Source organism: Phodopus roborovskii, unplaced genomic scaffold (genome assembly GCF_943737965.1).
Source record: "Phodopus roborovskii unplaced genomic scaffold, PHOROB, whole genome shotgun sequence".
Lineage (NCBI taxonomy): Eukaryota > Metazoa > Chordata > Mammalia > Rodentia > Cricetidae > Phodopus > Phodopus roborovskii.
The window spans coordinates 12,107,583-12,132,279 of record NW_026126469.1 but is presented as its reverse complement, the minus strand read 5'-3'; the positions used below and the strand labels follow the sequence as shown (position 1 = coordinate 12,132,279).

The following is a 24,697-nucleotide window of genomic DNA, read 5'->3' as shown; positions in this document are numbered from 1 at the left end:
GTTTTTGAAGGTAGTGGGATCTCAAAGGAAACTGGTACTCTCCAGTTGAGGACTCTTTCTTTAGTAGAGGCCCTGCTTTGGGGGTCAGGGATCTTGCCGGCAGGAACTCAGAGTGACCACAGTTGTTTAATGCTGACTTCTTCCTCTATCAGGGTGGCAGCCGAGGTCACTAACAAAGTGTGTTAGGGGTTCCCATCTTAAGATTTAAAGCATTTGTTGAGTTTGAACCACGGGTTTGTCATGCATCTGTGCCAGTGTCCTACCTTGTTTAGCATTCTCCTCTGTTTTAACGGACTTTTCCCCACAATGCTCACAAAGACAGAGTCACTGCTGGCTGAAACATGAAGAGGCTGTAGCAAACACTGCTCTTGGCTCTTTCTCTAGCTTTAATATACTACATTGCATTCACAGCTACTGACCAAGCATCGTGACCTTTGTTTAGGAAGTTACCAAAACTAAAACGCTTTTGTGCAGTGCGTTTGAAAACAGGTTTCAGGTACATGAGACTGATGGCATGTATAGTGTTAGGAAACTTACATGACAGTATATATACCAGTATACCAGTAAGCTAATGTGTGGATAATATCAAATAGACAAAGAGTACACTGAATAGAAAAAGAAGATGCTGGGCCAGTGTAAATCTGAGAAGAACCTTGCATTTGTGAGATTATATATATGGATGAATAGAATATAAGGAGGAAGAAGAAAAAAAAAGGCATAGTTGTTCATCTGAGCCTTTTAGACCTCAGTTCTCTTGAGCTATTCCAATAATGACCGTTCAGATCTTGGAATAAAGCTAACAGAATTTGTCTGAGGATTTAAAAGTCAGCTTTTGGCATTGCTATTTGAATATTGTTTGGGAGTTTGGATATTAGAAATACTGATACAAGGAGCCAGCAATATTGCTCAATGGGTCAAGGCACTTGTAACCAAAACAAGTTACCCAGTGTTACCCCCAGAACTTACATGGTGCAAAAGGAGAGCCTCCTTCAAGTTGCCCTCTCTGTCCTTCACACACATGCTATAGCATGCTCTTAACCACGTGTATATACAATAAATATGTAAATGCAAAAACACTTAAGAAAGATGTGTCATTATAAAAGTAACAGAAAATGCATCACTTCTAAGATCATTAGAAAGATGATTTCATTTGGAAGAAACTTTCAACCTTACTGTGAGGGGTTACACTGGTGATGCCAACACCCAGGAGGCAGATAGGGTATCAGCAAGCTTCAAATTAGCCTATCTGAGCTATATAAAATAAATAAATAAATAAATAAATAAATGACATTTTAACCTGAATTAGATGACCTTATTGAATACCTGGATTAAATTCCTGCCACTTATGTTAATTCATTTAAAATGAAACTCAGATAAAGGGAGGGGCTTTTCAAGGAAGAGTGGGTGGAGTAGGCAGAGAGGATCTGGTAGCTGAGGCACTTTGAAGAGATGCCAGGCAAACACTAGGAAATCCAAAGCTGAAGCAGGACTTGAGGCCAACGGTAGAGACTGTGAAGGAAGCTCTTAGAACAGACAGAAACCAAATGCCAATCCATGGAGAAAATGACGATGACTTGGTGAATGGGGAAAGAGAAGATTGCTAAACAGGAAAACAAAACCACCAGTTTTGTCAGTTTCTTGTCAGTTTGACTAGTGTCCAAGAACTGGCCAAATGGGTCCTCTATGAATACTTGAAAGCAGTACCCTAAGTGTAGACAGTTTCTGCATGCTGTTACATATTAAGGCTTGATATTCACATCAGAAGTGCCACTGTATCTGCATTTAGGTGAGGTAGCCTGCAGGGCTGGAGGTAGCCTTGTGTTGCTGCCTGGCTGTGATGACTCCTCTGGCTCAAGGGGGAAGCTTCACTTTTTAAAGAGCTTGATGCTCCTCAAGGTTCTGCCTACCAGGTTTCATAGTCCTTTTATTTAGAAGATGCCTGATTGCCACACCCAAAGCTGTGTCTTCCTCTCCTGAAAGGTTCCCAGGTGGACACAGATTCTCTACTGCCTCCTGGCAGTACATTTGAATCTAGCAATGCACTAATCTACATGACTGTACACAATTGTTCGTCCTGAGGTGGGCTCAGTGTGGCACCCAAAGACACCTCGTGTCCACTAAGGATGTAGGATCAAGTGAAACAGGATGCTTGCCCCATGGGAAAAATAAAAGTAGCAATTACCTGATGAGTTGTACAGGTACAAAGTGTGGAGCAAACATTAAGGCGGAACCTAGCTACATAAGCATGTGTCAATGCAAATGGCACTTTCCTGGGAGGCACGCCCAGTTCAGCCTCCCGCTCCTTTTTTATGATCCTTAAACATAATTGGTTTGTGGGTAGCTGCTGTCCTATACAGATAGGCCTCACTTTAGGACCTCATTCCTGATTCTCTTGACGTGCCAGTTACTGTCTCATGTGAGCCATGGTGCCTGTGGTATTTATTGCTCAACAGAACAGGTGTGATATCTCTACAAGAGCCAAAGCCCACAGCCACAAGGAAGGCCAGGATTTGCATGTAGCAAACAACTAGGTTCATGATTTTGGTCTTGTTTTCTTACTAAATTGAGGTGTTGCCTGAAAAACACAGGATTAAAAAAATACAGTTTTACCTAAAGTTTGTCTTAGAAAGTGTACAGGTTTCAATGAGGTATCTGGAAATTTTTTTCCTTCTCTGTTCACTTAAGGATAGTCTTAGATATCATGTCTGTCAATTTTCTAATATCTGAACAGAAAGGGGCCTTAATAATGGTTAAGGGCCTTTTGCCCTGTTCTTGAATCTAGTCCTTACTCCATGTTGGCATCTAGAACTGCCTGAGAGTGGGTGGCAGGATGCTGCATTCATGCCTGGTCCAGGCTTTGAGTTTTCAGAACAAAGCCTTCTATTATCTATAGAGCATTACACAACCTCCAAATTGCTTTCACTTGTGTTTCCTCTTTTGATTGCAACTGGTGTTGTCATTGTATTATGAAAACAGACATCCAGATGGCTGGGTTATATTCACTACCTCATAGCATGGTGAGAGGCAAATCTTCTCAATTCTCCTGTATGACTTTCTGAAAAAGAAATTTATGGGTCCTCAAATTATGAAACTACAGGTTTCAGTGAGGCACAGTGACACATGCCTACACTCTCAGCACTTGGGATGCTAAGCCAGATTGCAAGTTCAGGGCTAGCTAGAGCTTCCCAGAGAGATTTTGCCTCAAAACAATTGAACAAGAACAGGTGTGTGGAGATGGGGGATGGCTCAGTTTTTAAAGTGCTTGTCATACATTCCTGAAGACCTGAGTGCAGGGCTGTGCAGTTACAATCCTAGTATTAAGGAAGAGGAGCCAGCAGGAAGCTGTAGGTCATCGGCCAAGCACATTGGAGAGCTCAGCAAAGGAAGTGTGGTGGTTTGAACAAAAATGTCCCTCAAAGGGAGGGCACCAATAGGAGGTGTGGTCTTGTTGGAGTAGGTGTGGCCTTTGTTGGAGGAAGTGTGTCACTGTGGAGGCGGGCTTTGAGATCTCATACATGTTCAAGCGATGTCCAGTGTGACAGTTCACTTCCTGTTACATTTAGATCAAGATGTAGAATTCTCCAGTATCGTGTCTGCCTACACACCTCCATACTCCCAGCTGCCATGATCCATGCTGTGACGATAATGGACTAAACCTCTGAAACTGTAAACCGATACCTCAGGTCAACATTTTCTTTTGTAAGAGATATCATGATCATAGTGTCTCTTTATAGCAATAGAAACCTTAACTAAGACAGTGTGAAATCCTGTTTCACGGGTTTGTTAGAAACCCTGACTCAAAAAAAAAAAAAAAAAAAAAAAAAAAAAAAGAAAAGGAAAGGAAAGAAAGAATAAGGTAGAGATTGACTAAAGAAGATGCCTGATGCTGATCTCTGGCCTTGATATGCACATGTCAGCATATGCACATGACATGAATGCATGTCAGCATACAGACATACACACAGCTTTATGAATGCATACATATAAGGTTCCAAAAGGAGGAGTGGCTGAGCAACAGAAAATGTCAGATTCCTATAGGGCAAATATTAGATCCCAAAGTTCAAGCTTCACTGTGGTTGCTAGCATTGACAAAACATAACCATATTAGCTTGTCATGTGGTACACACCTCCATTCCCACACCCATGCTGCAGAGGCAGGAGGATCTCTATTATACTGCTATGCCTCCCCATCAGTGTGAGGTGATGGGTGCCACTGAGTTCTTTTCTCAGGAAGGGACCTTCACAATGACAAAGATTCCAGAACTGCTGGAGTTGAGGCACGGAGATTATCAAATAGTAAACATTTTCAAAATAATGCCTACTGTGAGCAGTCACCAAGCTCGCTCCATTTCCCTTAAATTTCATGCTGCATGCTTTGGGGGGTGGCCATTATTTCCATTTTACAGTAGGAAAAGCTAAGCCTTAAATAAATGGAAACACACACCCCCCAAAATTAACTACATTTTCCTAGGAAATGTATCAACCTATCAGTTCCCCCCAGATATCCCAGAGTAACATAATTAGAATTCTGGAGAAGGGGTGTAGGTATGTCTAGCTGGAACACTTTTTGTGTGGAACACCATGGGTTAGAACCACAACAACTCTGCCACTTCCCCTACTAATTTTATTCCCCTGAGTGAGGAGACATTAGAGAAAAGCTTTGGGTTTCATTTCACACATCTAGAGTAGACTCGTGGCATGGACTGACGTTAATGTGTTAATGTTCATAAATCCATGGCTACTGTGGTGTATACTTAGGCTACAGGATGAGCAGCTTGAGCAAGGATTTGTACAAAACTGGAATACACACATTTTTGTTATTCCTTTGTTTTAAATATTAGAAATAGGCTGACAGGGGAAAACATAATGTCTCAGAACTTAAGCCTGGAGAATTAACTCAGTGGTAGAGCACTTTACTTTGCCCTGGGTTTGCCCTTCTACTGTTCAGAAACATCAGTAAGATGAAACATGAGAATGCCATAGTTTGTAGAGATTTATAAATAGTGCCTCTTTCCCTCTTCCAAAGCCCCGACTTGTAGTTATTAATATCTTCCTTAATATTCTCAATACAATGATTTCTTCAGCATGGGAGGATCCTGAGTCATTCAGGAGGAGCCACTATAGAAAGAGCTGCCTGAGTGAAAATCATCATTTCTGACCTACTAGGAACAGAATGCCATGAAAAGACCACAGATTTCCAAAAATTCTGTAAAAGATTCAGAAAGTATTATCTGTGAGAATAGGTGCAAGAGGCTACATTACCATTCCACTTCCAGCATGAGCCCCAGATTAGACATGTAGTCTTTCTACTTCAAATGGGAGCATGGGTCTATGTTGCTGTGTCCTGCCTCACTTGGAGTCTGAGTCTTGCCCCCTAGCTGTTTTGTCTGCCATGCCTCTGTGTCAGCCTTCAAAGCTGTAGTGAAACAAACCCAGTCCATCTCCTTCTTCACATTGATTCCAAACATGCATCCATAATTTGAGTGTGCTGTTAAATTTCAGTTAAAAATTACAAGGGACGATTAATCTTCTATTTCTACCAGTCTTATAGTTAGCACAATTAACCTGTTTCTAATTTTTCAGTTTATCAAGTTTGTGTATGTCTGATTAACTAGTCTTGAGAACTGTCCTATGGAGGCAGTGTTCTTTTCATGATGAGGAATACAGTTTCTGAGAAGTAGAGATAATGACAGAAATCAAAGGTACAGCTAATAGCCGAGTCAGAACCATAATCTAAATGGCACCACACAAAGGGCTTTCCTTTTCAAGAACATCCTATGTGAAAAAAAAAAAATCTTCAAAAATGGAGAGTTGAAATTGATGTTTTTTTTTTTTTCTGTACTTCCTGTTGATCTAGTTTCTCTGCTTCTATGATGCCCATGCACTCCACAGAAGCAAATTAAATGACTCCCTAACTCTTAAAGCTAAGAAATTCTTAGTACAAAACCTGCTTGAGGGGCTCAGTGTTGTTTGTATTTCTTTTCTTTGTGGGTGGTCTGCTGTGAATTCCAAGACCTCCACCACTGTAGAGGTGGAGCAAGGGCTGATGGCTCACTGGGGAGTTAAAAGCTGTTATTTTGCCTTTCCAAAACAGCAGCTGAGCAAGCCACGCATGTATCAACACACACACACACACACACACACACACACACACACACATACACACACACACACCACCTGCACAGCAATTAGCCTTCAGGCTCAACTCAACTCACTCAATCTCTTCATCTAAAAATATGTCTCTTGCTTTTCCAAAACTCCTATCCTCACTCCAAGATCCTAGTGTGTAGATCTCAAGATCTTGGAGACAACTGGCAAAAAGGAGTTCCAATCCAATGACCTCATTGATCAAACAGCAGCTTGAGCATGGGATCAGGGAATTTGCGATTCTTAATTCATGCCTCTTATCTTGAAAATGCATCTGCCCAATATCTTGATACTCCTTGTGTTCACGAAGAACAAAACACAATTCAACCTTCCTCTCCCCCTATAACAATAAGGTTCTGCATAACCATTTGATGTGTGCCAGGTGTCCTCAACCTATCAGATTGGCATCTGTCCAATCTTTGAATTCTACCTTTGGTATTTCAGCTTAGAGTCTATGCTAATCTTTGGAAAGAAATACTATGTGGCATTATTTGTGGAACTACCTGAGTACCACTTTATTTCTCTTTGGAGATAGTATTCCATGGTCTCCAGGGGACACACCAGGTTGTGGTAGGGTGAGCACATTTCAGGCATGAAGTGACTAACGAATGACAGACTGGAGGAACTTCAGACAGATGTGTTTCAAACAAAGTTGAATAGAAGACAAATCAGTTTTCTTTTCCCTCCCTTTGCTTGCCCCTGTGAACTTTTGTTCCATCATGACTGTTCTTTCTTTGGAAACTGGCATCTGCTGTTCAAAACACCCCCTCATGCTCAAACATGTTTACGAACTTTTCTAGGCAAATTTTGACATTACCTCTCTGGGACATCCTGTCAGAAGCTTTGCCTTGTGGCCAAACTTGAACAAATTCACAACCACTGTTCTAGGCAGGAGGACCTCCTCCAGTTATAGCCTGTTTGGGGTCAATGTGGTCAACCTCAACTTGTAAAAAACAGTGGGACTAAGCAGAATATTAAAACTCTACCTAATGCTGATTCCTAGATTTCTTTCCATGGAAAGTGTGGGTTGGAGCTTACATAAGCTCATCTCAGACTTTAGAATTCCCTCTGGAAACATCGGGAAGACAGGCAAGTTCCAAGATAGTCATAATGGAGACCAAGGGGGGAAAAACAGTTGGAAATGATTATAGTAAAGAAGAATGGGAGGGAGTGCTTGAAAAAGAAAACAGTGCAGACAGCATTGCACAAAAATAAGAAAAGTCCACTCCTGTTGAACGGCTACAAGTTCTTAGGCACTTTTCAAACACTTAAAGTGTCATCTTCATCTCCTCCTGTGAAGATAAAGTTGCAGCTAGCAATAGCAATGTGTTTCTGCAAAATTGATAGGTGGAGTTTGGAAGTCAAAACCCCAGCAACCTTCTTAAGAAACAGAATGGTTGCATATGTAACTAGTTAGGATGAAGGCAGACTTGGGTAGAACCAGTCAATATGACCAATATCTTTATAAATTTGGATACTGAGAAATACACTGATAGAGGATTATTTATACAGTAACACAAGGCTGACTCCAACAAGCCAAGGAGAGGGGCGTTCACCTGCAACACACTTTTCTTTCACAGTCCTTAGAGGAACTGTCCCTGCAGGCATGCTGTGAGACAGCGTAGTATCCCATCTATGTGGTAGCCTGAGAAGGAGAGTGTAGATTGAGAAACAGAAGGTAAAAAAGCTAATGAAAAGATAGAGACACAGAATAGAGTCAGAAGGGCAGTTCAGTGAACACTGACTGCCCCAAGTTTATTCTTCAACATGCTTAAATACCCAAACTAAAAAGGGGACCATGGCAAAAGACTTCTTTATCAAGATACAAGGAAGAAACAGACCTTCTTCCTTAATTCTCCAAACATTTGGTAACAATACCTCATTTCTCAATATCTGGTCTTGAGGGTCAACAGTAACCACAACTCAGAGCAAGTCTTTTGTTATTTAGATAATACATTCATGCCTAAAACCAAACATCCAACAGTAGCCATGCCTTAGGTCTCAGGACTTTAACCTTGGAAGAGTAAGGACAGTTTTGAACTCTCTGACCTTAAGCCAAAAGGAAACAGAACCATCTCTCTAGGCCCTGACAACACAGTAAATTTCTTTTCCTTTGGCTACTCAGTTTGTATGTCTTTGGTACTGTAGTCCAAGAAAATTAGGGAAACAAGGCTCAGATATGTTACTAGATCCATGTGTGACTAATGAGTTCATGCTTGAACTTAGCATAACTGCCTGATACAAAGCTCCAGTAAAGCCTGGGATGTGATTTAGCATGACTCAAAGAACTTGAGAACATTATGGGTTTCATATGTTTTGTCTAGAGACTTTCTATTCACAATGTAATGAAGTCCAATATGTAAGATTCAGAGAGAGCTAGTCTAGCTGGAGGGAGGTGGAGCCTATGATCTTCCTTTCTCATGTGCCTGCTGCTCACTACACTCTCATGATTCACCATGATATGTACACTATGCTGTAGAACACTGTTGGCAAAATACACAACATACAAAGAGAAACTAGGTGAAAACTAATACAGTAGCTACATGAAGGATAGATAGCACAAGAATACAAAGAATAGATGCCTTTGAATGTCATGAAATTCATAGGATAAGAGCAGAAATCAAAGGTTGCCATGCTTGTCCAAAGTTCAGTCAGTAAAGAGCATGATCCACAAGTATGAGGGTCTGAGCTAGTATCTCCAACTCTTACATTAAACCCATGTATTATACACATCTATAACCTTTGCGTTAGGAAAGGTGTAAGCATTGGAAGCAAGTAGATTCCCAGAGCTTGGTTCCCACCTAGTCTAGCTGAATCAGTGATCTCTGGTTTCAGTGAGAAACAGTGTCTCAGAAAATAAGGTAGGGAAATGATAGAAGAGGACACTTGAAGTCAATCTCTAGCATCCACATACACACAAGTATACATCTACCCATGTGCAGATGAATGCTTATACACAAAAGATGCATTCACATGTAACACACACACACACACACACACACACATTTAGAAGAGGAAGGGTGATGTCAATTTTTCAAAATGTCTTCTCTACTATCTGACTGACAGATCATGGTGGAGAGAACATTGGATGATGGGAAATGTAGAACCCAGCAGCCATGTGATTGATGTAGGTCAAGTTCTTCCTTCCTCACTAATGTCCTGGTATGCCTTGCACATCTCACCACTCAAGGGGAATAAAGAAATGGAACCACAGATGTAAAAAGAACTTTGGAATTCACTGAACAATATGACACACCAGGATAAAGATTATTTCATACTAAACTCTCTTGCATTGTGGAATGTAAAAACAATTGTTGAAATAGACAAATGAGGGAGGCACATTCAAGTGAAGGCTCCTGAACCCAGAGCCAAGCTATTTTTTTTTTTTTTAAATGGGGTGAGGCTTTATTTCATTCACTGTGGGGGAGCATGGACAGGGGACAGATGGGCAGGACTAGTAGTAAGGGCTGCCCCCCCCCAGGCCTACTGAGTGAAAAACTGAGTCTGACCCCAGAGGGCAGAGATGGGATAAAGACAATTGGGTCTAGAGGAACAGGGCCCCTCCCTCTGGGCTGAAACCCCATACCCTCCTTTGAGGCTTGTTGAAGTTGTATAGCCCTCAATCCTGGAAACCCCAATCCAGAGGTGGCAGCTCTGCCAGGGAAGGCTATGGATAGGGAGCCTGGGGGAACTGGGGAGCACAGGTCAGGATCCAGGTGTGCAGGGGGCAATCTGTTCCTGGCAGCAATGACTACATAGAAAGCCCCGCCCTGCCCCGCCCCGCCCCCAGAGCCACAGCAATGGCCCCAAACAGCCACTTCCATAGGATGGATCAGGTCCCCTTGACAGGACACTTGATGGGCAGCAGGCTGGGTTTGCCCAGCATCTTTCGGTACAAGGCAGTGCTTTGCTGTGCAGTTCGCTTCTTTACCAGCTTGGAGACCTCCGCATGGACCGCCTTGTTGAAAGGTTCCAGCTTCAGGGCAGCCCTCAAGATGGGGATGGCCTCACTATATCCGCCTTGCTGAGCCAGCACCTTGCCCTTCTGGAACAGTGTCTTGATGTTGTCAGGCTGGTGCTCCAGCACCTGGCTGCAGAAACTCAGTGCTGTGCAGTAGTGGTCCAGCTTCAGCGGCTATACTGCAAGGTTGTTCAAACACTTGACTTTCAGCTGTAGCAGCTAGCTGCTCCTCTTCCTCACAGGTCATATCCACTTTGGTACTGAAAGTAATGGCCTTGATGGCTAGGTCATAGGAGTTGGCAGCCAGCACAATGTCAGCACGCTGGTAGTGGGCCAGGGCAACACCCTCTTGCCCACTAAGCATCTCCAGGTCGGGTCCATTCTCTGCTGTCTTCAGGGTGACTTCCAGGCACAGGGCTGCATGGGGAAGAGAGGGGATGTACGGGCTCCTGCTGCCTTGGGGACCGTACCAGTACTTGGAGTCAGTGGTGACCATGGTTGTCTCGCCCACATCCATGAGTGGGACACTGAGGTCCAGGGCCTGGATAACATCGCAATCTCCCAGCGTGAAGGCCAGTTCGGGCTCTTCTTGCATGCGGGTGCTATTTTTCCATCTGCAGGTGCAGTCACCCTGGCACTTGAGTGGGTGGCTAGAGCCTGGTGGGCCAGGGCCCATTGTCTTCTTCAAAAGCCATCTGTTCCCCTGGATGTTCAGCCACTCTTCAGGACTCAGGTTCTGTGGCTGGCAGGAACTCCTGAGCCAGGGCTCCGGGCTGCTCAGCCTCCTTCACTGTCAGCTGTCCCATATCCTTTAGTGGTGGCATCCCACTCAGGTCATCTTCCTCCTCTTCCTCTTCTTCCTCTTCCCCCCTCCATCTTCTACCCCATCAAGCACGTCAAAGTCCTCTAATAGTGGGACCACAGCAGATGGCCTGGCAGCGGGCTCAGAGGACTCTGCCCAGGATGCCATGCTGCTGGGGAATCAGGAACAGACCCTGCAGCTCTGGGACCCTGCTTAAGGTCCTGAACCCTCCATCCCCCGCCCCTGCCCCCAGCTGGAGCCTTCATGCCTCAGGAAGCTACTTCAGACTGAGCCAAACTTTTAAGAGTCAGCCTGACTCCATATCTGGGAGAATCAACATACCATGAAATTGTGAAATGTGATCGTTAACTGGGTCATTCTGCATAGGCCTTCACCTCTGCATCCAACATTCTCTTTGAAGTCTGCGATCTCTCTCTGTCACTGAACTGTTGAATAACTACTCTGAATTGAATGGAGAGTACCAGCCCACCCCGCTGATGTAATCAGACAACGCTCACCCTGCACAGCCAGAGTCTCTTATTAGTATTCATTTCAGCGAATGGAGTGGGGGCCTAGGGAGTCATTACTGTACATAAGGCCTGTGCTCAGGCATAAGCCACATAACCCTCAAGAATAAGAATGAACAAGCAGTGTCTCATTTTAACATGCTAGTTCTATTGGAAACTCCTGTAGACTTTATTTTCCATCTAAAATTCAATAAATACTGGGCTATAAATAATTGAAAGAGCATATTTTACATTTAACAGAGATTTCACAAAATTCCAGTATGGTAGATCCATGGAGACCATCTGGTTCAACCATCATCTCATTTTGTGGATGGATAAAGCAAGAACAATTGAGGGAAACTGGCCTGTCAGAGTTCATTCCAAATCTTATGTCAAAGCACTGTTTGAGGTCGCATGGACTGCCATCCTACACTGGGTACTGTTATTGATAAACAAGAGGAGGGACATATTAGCATTAAAGGGATGATGCAGAGGTTGAACAAATGGGGATCTAGTTATTACCAATAATTTTTGAATCCTTTTCAATAATAAACAAACATGGTGTGCCTGATTTTGTAACTCTATTTAGCATAGGCATTAGCCAGAGTGACATGGAAATGTACATGTCAGATAGGTGCATATGTTAATAGTTAATTACTGAATGATTTGATTCTTGCAATTATTGTTATTAGTTACCAAACTTGATGACTTGTTTTATAATTTCCAACCGCCCCCCCCCAAAAAAATCCACACAGTGGTTCATTACTGTCTGCAACTCCCAGTCCATGGAATCTGACACTCTCAGATAGACATATATGCTGGCAAAACATAAAATAAACATAAATAAAACATGGGGCTGGAAAGATGGCTCAGTGGTTAAGAACATCAGCTGCTCTTGCAGAGGGACTGGGTTTGAGTGCCAGCACCCACATGGTGGCTCAAAACCAGTTCCAGGGAATCCAACACTCTCCTCTGTCTCCACAGGCACTTTACATACATAGTGCAATACATACATGCCTGTAAAATAGTTATGCACATGGAATTTTTAAAAAATCATATGGGTGCATCTAAATTGGTGTATGTTCTTATAGGATTTGTTTTTAAATAGATTCTTTACATCACCTCAGCTCTTTTGAAAATATAAACGTTTTGGATTTTTACTATTTCTTACAGGAAATTCAGAAATGAAGTAACACCTCACAGTTGCTAGTTGTGTAAGGAGGAAGATACTAAAGTAGCCTGAATCCCCTCTGCTGTGAGAAGAGAGAGTAGTATGTACCTTGTAGGCCTGTCTTCTATGTGAATTTGTGTAGGGAAATCACTCAGACACTAATTTCTGACCCTACCATTCACATGTTTGTAACAAAGAGAAGAACTGTGACTCTGCTAGAAGAATTTAACATTAGTGACTAAATTCTCTGCATATACTTTCATAGCACATCAGGATGTAAGAAGCAGTGCAATAGCTACAACAGCTTTCAAAAGAATCCTGTGAATTAACCACAGCCCACATTTTGTGGTTGAGAAACTGAGAATCAGAAAAGCAAAATGGCAGGAAACCATGAAGCCATCTTAAGTGGCTGAATGAAGCCCAGAAGTGATGCTGAGTGTTGTGAATTTAAACACTTCTAAAAGTCCCAGTGGAGAGTTTGGGGTGTGTGGGTATAGGGCCAATACATTAGGGAACAGTTAAGTTTCTAGAGAAGTAGAGATACAAGCATGGAAATGTTGGCTCAATTTACCTCCCTTGTAAAATAAGCTGGAAATACTTTTTTACATGAAACATCTTATTTTTAAAAACATTTTTTCAATCAAAGCAAAACATACATCCTAGAGACATGTGCCTCAAACTTTAAATCAACACTTATGAACTTTCGAGCACCTAAGCTTTGTTTAGTTTCCTAAATTTATTTCATGAAATGATGCTTATTAGAGTGGGATCGCATGGAAGTCAAAGGTCAAAGTTTTGTTTTTACTGTCTTAAATTACGTATGCATGTCCCTGTGCAGTTATGTGGACATGAGTACAGGTCCCGTGGAATCCAGAACAGTATCCGAATCCCCTAAAGCTGGTTGTGAACTGCCTAACATGGGTGCTGGGAACCAATTCAAGCCTTCTTCATTAACAGTGTCTACCCTTAGTTACTGAGTCATCTCTGCACCCCAGAAGTCAAGATTTAAAATGGTATTTATCAAAGGATTGGGAGACTGCAGGAAAGATAGATATAAAAAGTCTGGTGTGTGTTAATATACAATTAGGTGCTTGTAAATAAAGAACATATGGTTGATTTCTATTGTTTATTTTTGTGAACCTTCAAGATATGACAGGAAAGATGCATCAGTGTGGTTACCAACATAAGAACTGAATAGTGACAATACCAGTTGACATGCCAATGTGGATGGGGGAGAATTTACAAGGTCTCCCACCTACATGAAGAGCTGCAGGCAACCAATGGTTTTTGTTTGTTTGTTTGGTTTGGTTTTGGTTTTTGGTGTTTTGAGACAGGGTTTTTCTGTATTGCTTTGGAGCCTGTCCTGGAACTAGCTCTGTAGACCAGGCTGGTCTCAAATTCACAGAGATCCTCCTGCCTCTGCCTCTCGAGTGCCACCAATGCCTGGTGCAACCAATGGTTCTTGAAAGAGGGTGAATCAGATTTCTCCAGGCTGAACTCCCTGGTGGATTATCCACCCCTAAATGGCCAGTCCTAACCACAGGTACACATAACCAACATTGAATGGTTTCAGTAAGCTGAGGGAGAAAGAGAGAGAGTTTGTGTGTAAAATAATAAAAAATGGATCATGAATTTGAGAGGGAGTTGGAGAATATAAGAAGAGTTGGGGGAAGGAGAAGAATGGATAGAAATTATGTAAATAAAGAATTAATGTATGATTTTTTTAAGTGAAAAGACTAGGAGGAATTTTTGTGTTTTATCATAATGAAATGGTAACATGTTTGTAGATAGTTTTAACCTGGTTTTAAGCATTAACATGTAAATATTTTCTTGTCAGTTAAACATTTGTATGTTCTTGCCTTTTCCTATAATAAATCAAGTTAATTCTTTGTAAACTCAAAAACCACACTCTGATATCTAACAGAAGATTTAAATTTGTATCACTGAAAGGCAAGACTTAATTCCCACCTCCCCTCCCCACTGTCGAAAGCTATCTATTTTCAGGACTTCCTGAACTCAGCCATGTGCACAGGCGCGGTGCTTAGACAAGCTTCCAGGGGGTCTACTTGACACTTTTCCTACCCTCACACACTCTGGGCAGCACACAGAAGCTCTAGTGTCTCCTCTTTTCAGATGGAGCCCTAAACTCACCATGTTCTACCATCGCACTGGTGGGCCCTAACTCAGTCTCTAAGGCCACAGTGTTCCTTATGGCACTGCTGTATCCTACCTCAGTCACTAGGAGTTCTTGCTACTCTTTGAGAGTGACAACCCGAGTGGTTTTCTGTGCCTCCTTTTTGTCTGTTATAGCCTCTTCATCTTCTGTAGAGCAGTCGGAAGGATTTTAAAGAACAGGGCTGTATACAGCTCTGCAGAATCAGCAAGCAGCCTGCTTTCTTTCTCTACTGTCTAGGAAAGGCCAGGCTTGCTTTCCATTGGCCTCTTCAATGCACCCATCTCATTTCTCTGCTAAGCTTCCCATGCTTACTCCTTTCTGGAATATGCTACTGCCCTAGATTGTTAGGCAATACTAAGGCTTAGAAGGAAAGATCTGTCAAATCTGGTGACCAACTGCATGGCTCAGGGATTGACCTGACTGGGGTATGGAGGGAATGAAGAAATGCCAAACACATGGACACACAGACACAGAAAAGGCTTGGATCGGGTGCCCTGGGCTCTACATGAAAGGCTGCAGCATGTGCATTGCACACAGTTGAACAGGGAGGAAGGGCTATTGCCCACAGCTGAACAAGGAGACAGAGTTCTTACATACTGATAAACAGGGAAGCAGGTCTCTCTATAAACTGAATGAGAAGGCTGGTTTTGCTAATTTGGGTAGGAACTGTCTTAGTGGAGCTGGTTTCAAGCCATAAACATCTGAAGCGGAAAGTCATGGTAGATAGTTTCTGTACATGTGTCAACATTTGCACTGGAAACAGAAACCTCTCCCAAGCTAACCTTGGGGAGAAGGGAGAAGTCTTTGTCATTCCCATGGGTCTGAGGCATTGTGTGTGTCTGATGTGGCTCTGCCCAGGTCACCAACAATACACGTTCATTTAGAACTTCACTCCCTCCCTACACAGTAAGACTTAAACTCACTAATAAAAATAGAAATCCAACGGTAAGGGAAAAACTGTTGGGAGCATGACTGCCTAGCATGTGAGATGGGGTTTAACCCCCAGAAACCACTCACATTCTCCCCCACTCCTCTCTCTCTGTCTCTCTCTCTCTGTCTCTCTCTCTCTCTCTCTCTCTCTCTCTCTCTCTCTCTCTCTCTCTCTCTCTCTCTCTCTGTCCCACACACAGGCTTACTACACAGTAAATTATCAACAGATCTATACCAAACTCCTTAGTCCACTAAAATATTGCCTTCTTAAAGAGGTTTCTAGTGGCCATTCTTTAGGAATATTGCCTCTGTCTCTTTCTCCCTTCTCTATTTTTGTTTTAAATGAGAAATCAGCATATTGGACATGTTTCTGTTTTATTTCTCTGCATGTTTATAGACCATCTCTCCTTCATCGAATGTCTAAAGGAACCAGGTTTGTTTTGATCACTGGTGTTACTGAACATGAGATGCTCCATACTGTTATAAAGGGGACACAGAAGGAGATGAGCAGTCTTAAGGAAACAGGGAACAAGAAAGCACAAAGTGATGAAGTGCATATGGCATGAGAGGAAAGAAAGGACAAGAGGACAATGTAGTTTGGAGGAAGGAGAGGAGCAGGATGGGGGAGGGGAGGTGGAGGAGACAAAGGGGGGTATGAATAAGAACAAAGAATGATGACCTATATGTGTGAAAACACCAGAATAAAACTCATCGCTTTGTATGCTAACTTTAAAAATTAACTTAAGCAAAATGCCTGACTCATGACTGAAAGTCAGCAAATATTTATTTTGCATGAATACGGTGCAGGCGCTCAGGAGGTGCTCAGTGGGAATTTGCTCAAATGAATGGTATTAACATATTTTACAGAGTGCTTACCCGCTCACAGAAGCTGCTTAGACCTTGAGAACTCAGGACAGCCTGTACCCTGTCCCCTGATAAAGCACAATGGCACTATTTGGGTTTTAGCCTTCTTCAAATAGTCTAGTCTGGAATAAAAAAAAAAAAAAAAAAACACACATTGGGTTTTCCACATTTTAAACATGATTGCCCCTGAATGTTCCCTGATTTGAAGAATTTCACATAAAAATTTTCTCCTCAGGCTTTCTTGGTTTTGGTTTGAAGACTCCAATCCCCTAAAATCCTCAAAATGTAAAGTAGTCATTATTTGAAAAGAACAGTTCCCAGAGACAACTGCTCTGACTAACAGGTGACTCGAATCTTGTGCATTTAGACTCTCAAGCTCCTGCATTAGCTTCTCACACAGGCATAATGAGCACAGCCTCCTTAGGACTACAGAGGAATGAGCTTGGTCAAGCTGTTCATTTGACAGAGGACAAACAAGGCTTACAGAGGGGACAAGTCACCGTCAGGACCAGAGGCTTATCCATGATCATTGTGGAACATCATCTGATGTCTTTCTCTTCACTTAAGTCAGCAATTCCAAACCCTCCAAGTTCCCCATGTTGTGGTGACCCCAACCATAAAATTATTTTCATTACTACCTCAGAACTGTAATTTTGTTACTCTTGTGAATCATAATGTAAATATCTGTGTTTTCTGATGGTCTCAGGCGACCCCTGTGGAAAAATCATTCAGCTCCTGAACAGGTTTGCGACCCACAGGTTGAGAACGATTGCTTTAAGTAATTTCTCTCCTAATTTTTCTTTTTCTTATTCCAGTTTGTTTCATAAACATTTTTGGACAAACAAAAAAGACAAAACAGTATAGCAAAGAGGCACATCTACATCTAGATTGAATTCTCGTTCATATTTTGCTATATTTGCTTAACCTGTGGAAAATAAATTTTAGACAGATAGGTATTTTATCCCCTCTATGCCTTCCTGTAAACCAAGTGTAATTCCTCATGCAATCCCGGTACATTGCCAGTCTTCACATTATTACGATTAGGTACTTTTTAATACTCAGAGCATGTTCAAAGTCCCCTTACTGCTATAAGAATGTTATTTATACTTGGTTTACCCAACTGGTATCTAATTGCCTCTTATTCATGTCTTTTAAATTTAAGCAAAAATGTCCTACCTTTCAATGCCATACCATTATCTCCATGTCATTTTTTTGTTTGTTTTCATGACAGTGATTCTTTACAGAGACAGGTCAGTCATAGTATTAAATATCTGCCTTCTGGCTCAGTCAAAATTCTTCCTTGTTGATGCTTAATTTGTTCCACTGCTTTCCATGTTTCTTAAAAATTGACCATATATCTAAAACTTGAGTAGCTTACTGTCAAAGTACCTCTGTATTGAAAACCCAAATTTACAGCTATTTGTTTGTTATACTGTTAATCACCAAAAATGGGAGTGGAAAGACCACTGACTCAAATCAACATAACTACATTAACTAAAGCAAGAAATTAACTAAAGCAAGCTTTTTCTATTCCTGTACACAGGCTGCTCCCATCTCCAATGCTGGATTCGAGCGGTTAGGAATAGATGTGAAGAAGACAAGGTTTTTATAGCTCAGGTGTAGGAGGTTTCCAAGTTGGGGGTGTTGGGTGGGCCAAATATGTGGGTTTATAGGAACAGCACAAAAACGTCCTAAACAGCACAAAAACAGCTCAAAATTAGTCCTAATGATCTCCTGAAACAAAGATGCTATGACTACAACAGGTAGTCATAACAAGGTGGCCACATAACCTTTTGAAACAAAGGTAGGGCTGCAAGATGATTATAAACAACTTTTTAAAACCAAGACCCGATACCCTTCTTAGAAGAGGCATCACAGCCATTTGTAGTTAAGGTCCCAGGTGGGGAGCATAGCCCAACCCTTGAGAACCAGATATTTAATCATCAACAGGAATGAACATAGTTTGTCATTACTATAAGATGGCTTTTAAGCATATAATGGAGGCAGGCTAGTTCTTCAGTACAAAGCTCTAAAATGTAGTTGAAGCTTGAGGGAGGTTCAGGAGACAAGGAAGAAAGGGGAAAAGCTAGCAGGTGGGGCAGGGTAACAGGGCTATCTCAACTAAGCTCCCTGCACCCTGGGACCTGACATTTGGCCAGGGGCTTGAGAACTACAGTTTGGTCGGGATCCCAGAATGGATTTATGAAACACATAAAGTATGAAATACACACCAGAATATTAATTTCATAATGTATAACGAGAAACAAAGCTGCTAAAGCCATTGGAATGTTGCCCTTGAAAAGACTAACGTATTTTCCCCACAGGCTTGTGGTTTTCAACCCTGTCTGTGTGTGTGAGAGTCATCTGAGAGTCACAAAAATACCACCCTTAGAGATTCTGATTTAATTGTTCTTGGGTGGGGATCAGGGCTTGGTCGTTTTGAAGAGCTCCCCAGATGTTTCAACTATGCTACCAGGGAAGAGCAGTATTGCTGAAGGGAGTTCTACAGCAGGAGCCAGTTTCTTATCAGAAATTTCTTTTGTGAAAATGAGACTGGAACTTGGGGTCTAGGCAATATGAATCAAGTAAGTTTAAAGAGCTAGTGTGAACCAGTGGTGTCAGACATCTGTGTGCATGAAGGTGTGTTTTAAAGTGTGTTTACTTTAAAGATTCTCTATTAGTGAATCTCTGGATCCCAGGTTTCCTGTTAGTTCTCATTTCCTCACCCCTATGAAATTCTGATTAAACTTCTCTTGGCTAGACCTTTGGATGCCACTTTGATACTAAACAACCAACATTCTGACCTTGCTAAGGAAAGGGCCTCATGCCCTGTAATATCCGCTCCTCTGAAATGTCCTGGCTAGGAGACTGGAAAGACCAGTCTTCTGAAACCTTGGTTTCCTCAGAACAAGCTGCACGGCTTGTTAAGAGATTGCTAAATCTTGTCCTATAAAAGGTTTTAATTCTGTAGAGTTGGGGTGGAGCCCCACAACAAGAGGCAAGTCGGCCTCCCAAGGGACAAGTGGAAGTATCTCAAGACATTTTCTTCATCAGGCTATGGAGGTGGAGTCAGTTCCTGTGTTTAGTGGTTGAAGGTCCAGGATCTGAAAACTATCCATACTATTTAGGGATAATGATATCAGACTTGACAGGAAAAAAGAAAGAAAAAAATATGATACTCAGCTAAATTTGAATTTCAAATAAATGACAAACAACTTTTCTCCTTTAAATCAGCCCTGAACATTTCATGGAACATAGTACTATTAGAAAGTTCCCTGCCAGACAGGCTGTTGTTGAATCATAGAGAAGTTCCCCAGCACTCCTGAGACCCGAAGTTCAAACTCTAGCCCTGTAAAACAAGTACATATTTAAAAAAAAATTATCTTCTGTCTGAATTTCAAATTCTGATTGTCACCCTGTTTTGTTTGACCATCCCATCTGGTCAGCTTCACATGATAAAAAAAAATGTATGTGTTCCAAAATGTAATAGTTGAAAAATTCCATGCTAAGGTAATACTGTTGATTCTTGGACAAGTTGGTAGTTGGAACATAGATGCTGAACCCAGTCTGAGTTCACTGTGACCTGAGGTGTGATGGGAAGGTGAGGTTTTTATAAGGCTCCCAGGTGTTCTGAAGGGCAAACATGAGAGTCTCGGTATCATGGAGGTGGAGTATACTTATACCATGCAGAGCCTATACTAAGAAGGCAACAGGACTAGGAATATAACTCAGTAGGAAAGAGCTTGCCTAGCATGCACATGATCCTAGCTTTGGTCCTCAGCACTGATAAAAGGAAAAAGCAAATGAGCAAAGCAGGTGTCTGGGAGTCTATCCTAGCTTTTGATCAAGTCCCTTGAGAGTATTGCTACCTAAAGATCCTCACTTGGTTTAATTAAAATGCTTAATTTATATCTATCCTTATGAAGATTGTATTTTTTTTCAGTTATATGATGTTCTTATTACTTCTTTGGGAAGTGAATACACATATTTAAAGGGTTTTTTTTTTTGCTTTTTATAATATTTTTGTGAATTATTTGAGAATTTCATATATGCATACTGTAGGGTCCAAGTAAATGCTGAAGGAAGACCCCAGACTCAAATAGTATGCAAAGACAAAGATTGTTTATTCTGTATAAATAGTCAGCATTCATGTCTGGTCAAACACCTGTACAAAATGCTGACCAATGACACCCAAATGAGCATGCAGGTTCTTTTTAAACATAGCTAGAGGAATTTCAGAGATGGTTAAGTTGTCTCAAACATAATTGGTTAAGCAAGCAGCAGTTAAATTAATATACTTTTAATTGGCTGAGGTTTTGTCTTTGGACATACTTGGGTAAGTGTTAGGGGTTACAGGAATTGTCCTTGAGACATTGCGGGGCTGACTCATGCCTTTGTTCGTGTTTTCTCCCTCGTCCCTGAATATACTTTTTTGATAAATGGCCCTTTGTTGGGAGAGACACCTGTTTGCCCTCTCAAAGAACTGAAACCTAAATTTAGTTGTAAAAGTGGGAAGGTTTAAATCCTTCAATGCTATGTGTTTTGATCATATTCACCTCCTTTTCTTCCCCTAACTTTTCCTAGATCTAGCTTCACCTCCCCGCCACTCATAATTTCCTGTCCTCTCTTAATTTATTAAATTTTTAATTTTTAAAATTTATATCTTTTATTTTTAAGAATACATGTTAGGTTACAAAGCAGACCCCAAAATGTCAGTTCTGGTGATAATGTTTTAACATGACAGCCTGTCTTTTCATTAACTGCTGTTATACATGCTTTTTCCTGAATATAACTTACTTTGTCTGTACACTTGTTTCCTTTGTTTTAGTTTTATGTGTATATGTGTTTGTCTGCATCTATGTCTGTGTATCACATGCTTGCAGTGCCTACAGAGGCAGGAAGAGGGTGTTCAACCCTCTGAGACTGGAGCTACAAACCATGGCAAACCATCATCTAAGTCCTGAGCTCAGGTTTTCTGGAAGAACAGCCAGTTCTCTTAGCCACAGGGTCCTTTCTCCAGTTGCCAAACAATGTGCTTTGATCAAACACATGTCCCACCCCTCCTCAAGTTCTTCCCAGATCCACCTCTACCAACCCAAACCCTTCCCAACTACATAGCCTTCTCTCCTTTATTCTGTACTTTACCTAATTATGCTGCTCTTAAACTCATGGTTATGGGGCCACACTGTTAAAGAAAAACAACATCCCTTCCTCCAGAAGCATCATCTGTCAATAAATCTTCAGCTATAGATGGGGTTCTCATGTGCCCCTTCCCCTTCCATGTGGAAATGTTGACTGGTTTAATCTCATGTGGGGCTTGTGCAGGCAACCACAGATACTGTCAATTCTTGAGTGCATTAGTCTTCTCATTCCCAGAAGATGCTGGTTTCCTCTGCACCTGACTGATCTCTACTGTTTTCAATCTTTCTACCCAGATTTCTACCTATGGTCTTTTAAGTTCTGAAGGTAGGAAATGAATAGAACTCCCATTTGAGGCTGAGCACTTCATAGACACGTTTTCTCTGCACTCTGGCCAAGTATGAGTTTCTGCATCTGCTGCAATGTGAATAGTTTATATTATTTTGGGTGATCTCTGGGACCTCTCCAGTCAAAAACTTGACTTATGAAAAGGGCATTATTCACTCCAATAAAACTCTTTTACATGAATCTCTTCCTTTGTGTGTATGTGTCTGTCTGCTCTCTCTCTCTCTCTCTCTCTCTCTCTCTCTCTCTCTCTCTCTCTCTCTCATACACACACACAGAGAAACCTTATAGAATAGTAGGTTTCTATATGACCTTTATAAATATTCTTAGTATTACTTATCCTTAGTCCTCCTCCTCCACCATATCCTCCCCTCCTTCTCCTCACTTAAACCTTCCTCCCAACTATTTCCCCTTCAAATTATATATATATTTTTAAGGAAGACAATGATAAAGAAGAAGAAAGTAAATAACCTATATTTATTACATTATTTTAAAGACATAAATAAATGCCATAATAGTTAAGAAATATAATGCCATAAAATATGCTGAGAATAATAATGAAGAATTCTTGGAACTTGAATCAGGACAGATTAGTGTATCTCTCACATCTCATCAGAGAAAATTTTCTATATAATAGATGGATAATAACACAAGATGTAAAGAATATGAGGCTTGAGGATGCTCAGCACAAACTGAGACATCCATTTCATCACGTCGCTTCCTTTCCAGGCTCAGATATCATTAAGGAAGAGGGGAGTAGAAAGATTCTAAGACTCAGAGTCAGTGGATGACTACAAGGAATCAGTATTTTGTAGTCATAGCAAAAGGCAGTTGCACATATGAATTCACTTTATCTGCAATATAATTCACAAAATCTGTGCAAGCTCAAGCCAGAACAAATTTCCAGCATGGAGAGGGAAGTAGAGACGTGGTCCAACACCTAAATGAGGAGTTACTGGCAATTGATAGATTCTTGGAGAGTGGGTTTTCATTAAGGGTGTGGCTCTTGGTAGGTTGATCATGCTCCAGATTATATACACATGCTCAGGATTATATATGCAACACAAACTGGACTCAATGTGTTTCAAAGGAAAAAAAAAGCATAGGAAGTAAGATGAGGAGGAGAGCAGGCATGGATCTGGGAAGAGTTGGAAGAAGGGATGAATATGATCAAACACATGGTACAAAATTTTCAAAGAACTTTAAAAAATCAATATAAAAAATAAAAATCATTAGAAGATTAAAGTGGGAAACTTTCCAAATCTTGGTGAAAAACAAAAACAAAAAAAAACAAAAAACAAAAAACAAACAAACAAAAAAAAATATGGAAAGTGTTCTATAGGAATAACAGAAACCCAGTGAGCTTCCAAGATCCACAAAAAACTTATACAAAACTTATACCTGTTCCAACTGATAGATAATATAGAGAAGAAGGCCATGGTCAGGAATAATTGGAGAAAATGTATTTCTAAAAGTAAAATAGATAAGATTCTGGATTAAAATACTCTCCTGGTCACTAGCACTGTGAACACAAAGCAGACATGGAAAATAAAGGGCTTAACAATATAATTAAAGATGAAGATGACATTGACTTTCATGACAGCAATTTTAGAACAATATATATGAAAATTTCCCCAATCCAGGATCTTAGACCCAGGCAAACTAATCATTAAGTGGTAGACAGCAGAAAACCTTTTCAGAAATGCAAGGAATTAAATTCCTTCACAAACAAGAGTGTATCCCAAAACATGAAAGGCTGAAGACAGAAAAACAGGTGTCACCAGAGAAGAAAACTGTAAGGAACTTTAGAATGGCAGTTAAAAGTGTTTCTAAGCACAAAAGGTTCGTGGGATGTATAAAGTTACTGTATGGAGTAAGGTTTTTCCTCCTGCCACTGGTCTTGTCCCATCAAGTTGTTTACTATAAAGCTCCAGGGTCCTGCCCAGTGACTTGAAAACAATAGTCTCCCTAGCACATCTGACAAGTGAAAGAAAAATATTCGCTACTTAAAAGGTGCTAAATTAGTGGCAAGTACATTTAAAACAAATACCTACTGTGTCCCTTAAGGAGGAAAAAAAAAAAAAAAAAAAAAAAAGGACAAATAACTAAGTCCAACAAGAAGTAGCAGATTGTATCAGAAAAGAAAAAGAAATCATAACATATACTTATGCACACAATTATAATAGTGTGAAAGCTGAATTCCAGTACAGGCATGACCTTGATGTACTCACTGTGAATGTAGAACATGAAGGTTGTATATATGAATGGGAAGGCAATAAAAGTCAATCCAGTCCTCATCCTCCCTAGGCACTAGGGAAATGTCCAGAAATACACTAGGATGACCCCAACTAAGAGTTTAAACAATAGGGGAGAAACATTTTACCTTTAGGTTTCCCAAGCCCTAGGGGAGCTAAGAACTTTCCAATGCCTGACCCACCTTGTCTTTAAACCATAGAAATAGTAGTTATGCATCTTTAGTTTTCTAGAAACATTGTGGTTGTTCCTAACAGAAAAAAACAAATGAATCTGATTGGTTGCACTAAAAGGATTGCATTATGTATCCATTGACAATGTTGGACCATTCAAGGAAGCCCCTAATCTCCAAGTCCTGATTGATGAAAACCATAACAGAGGAAGCTCTGATTGGGGGCCAGTG

At 41.1% G+C, this 24,697-nt stretch overlaps 1 pseudogene; it reads right to left on the bottom strand.

Annotated features, from left to right (window-relative positions):
- Window positions 1–9,898: 9,898 nt before the first annotated feature.
- LOC127227241 (peptidyl-prolyl cis-trans isomerase FKBP8-like) lies at window positions 9,899–11,078 on the bottom strand (annotated as a pseudogene).
- Window positions 11,079–24,697: the final 13,619 nt, after the last annotated feature.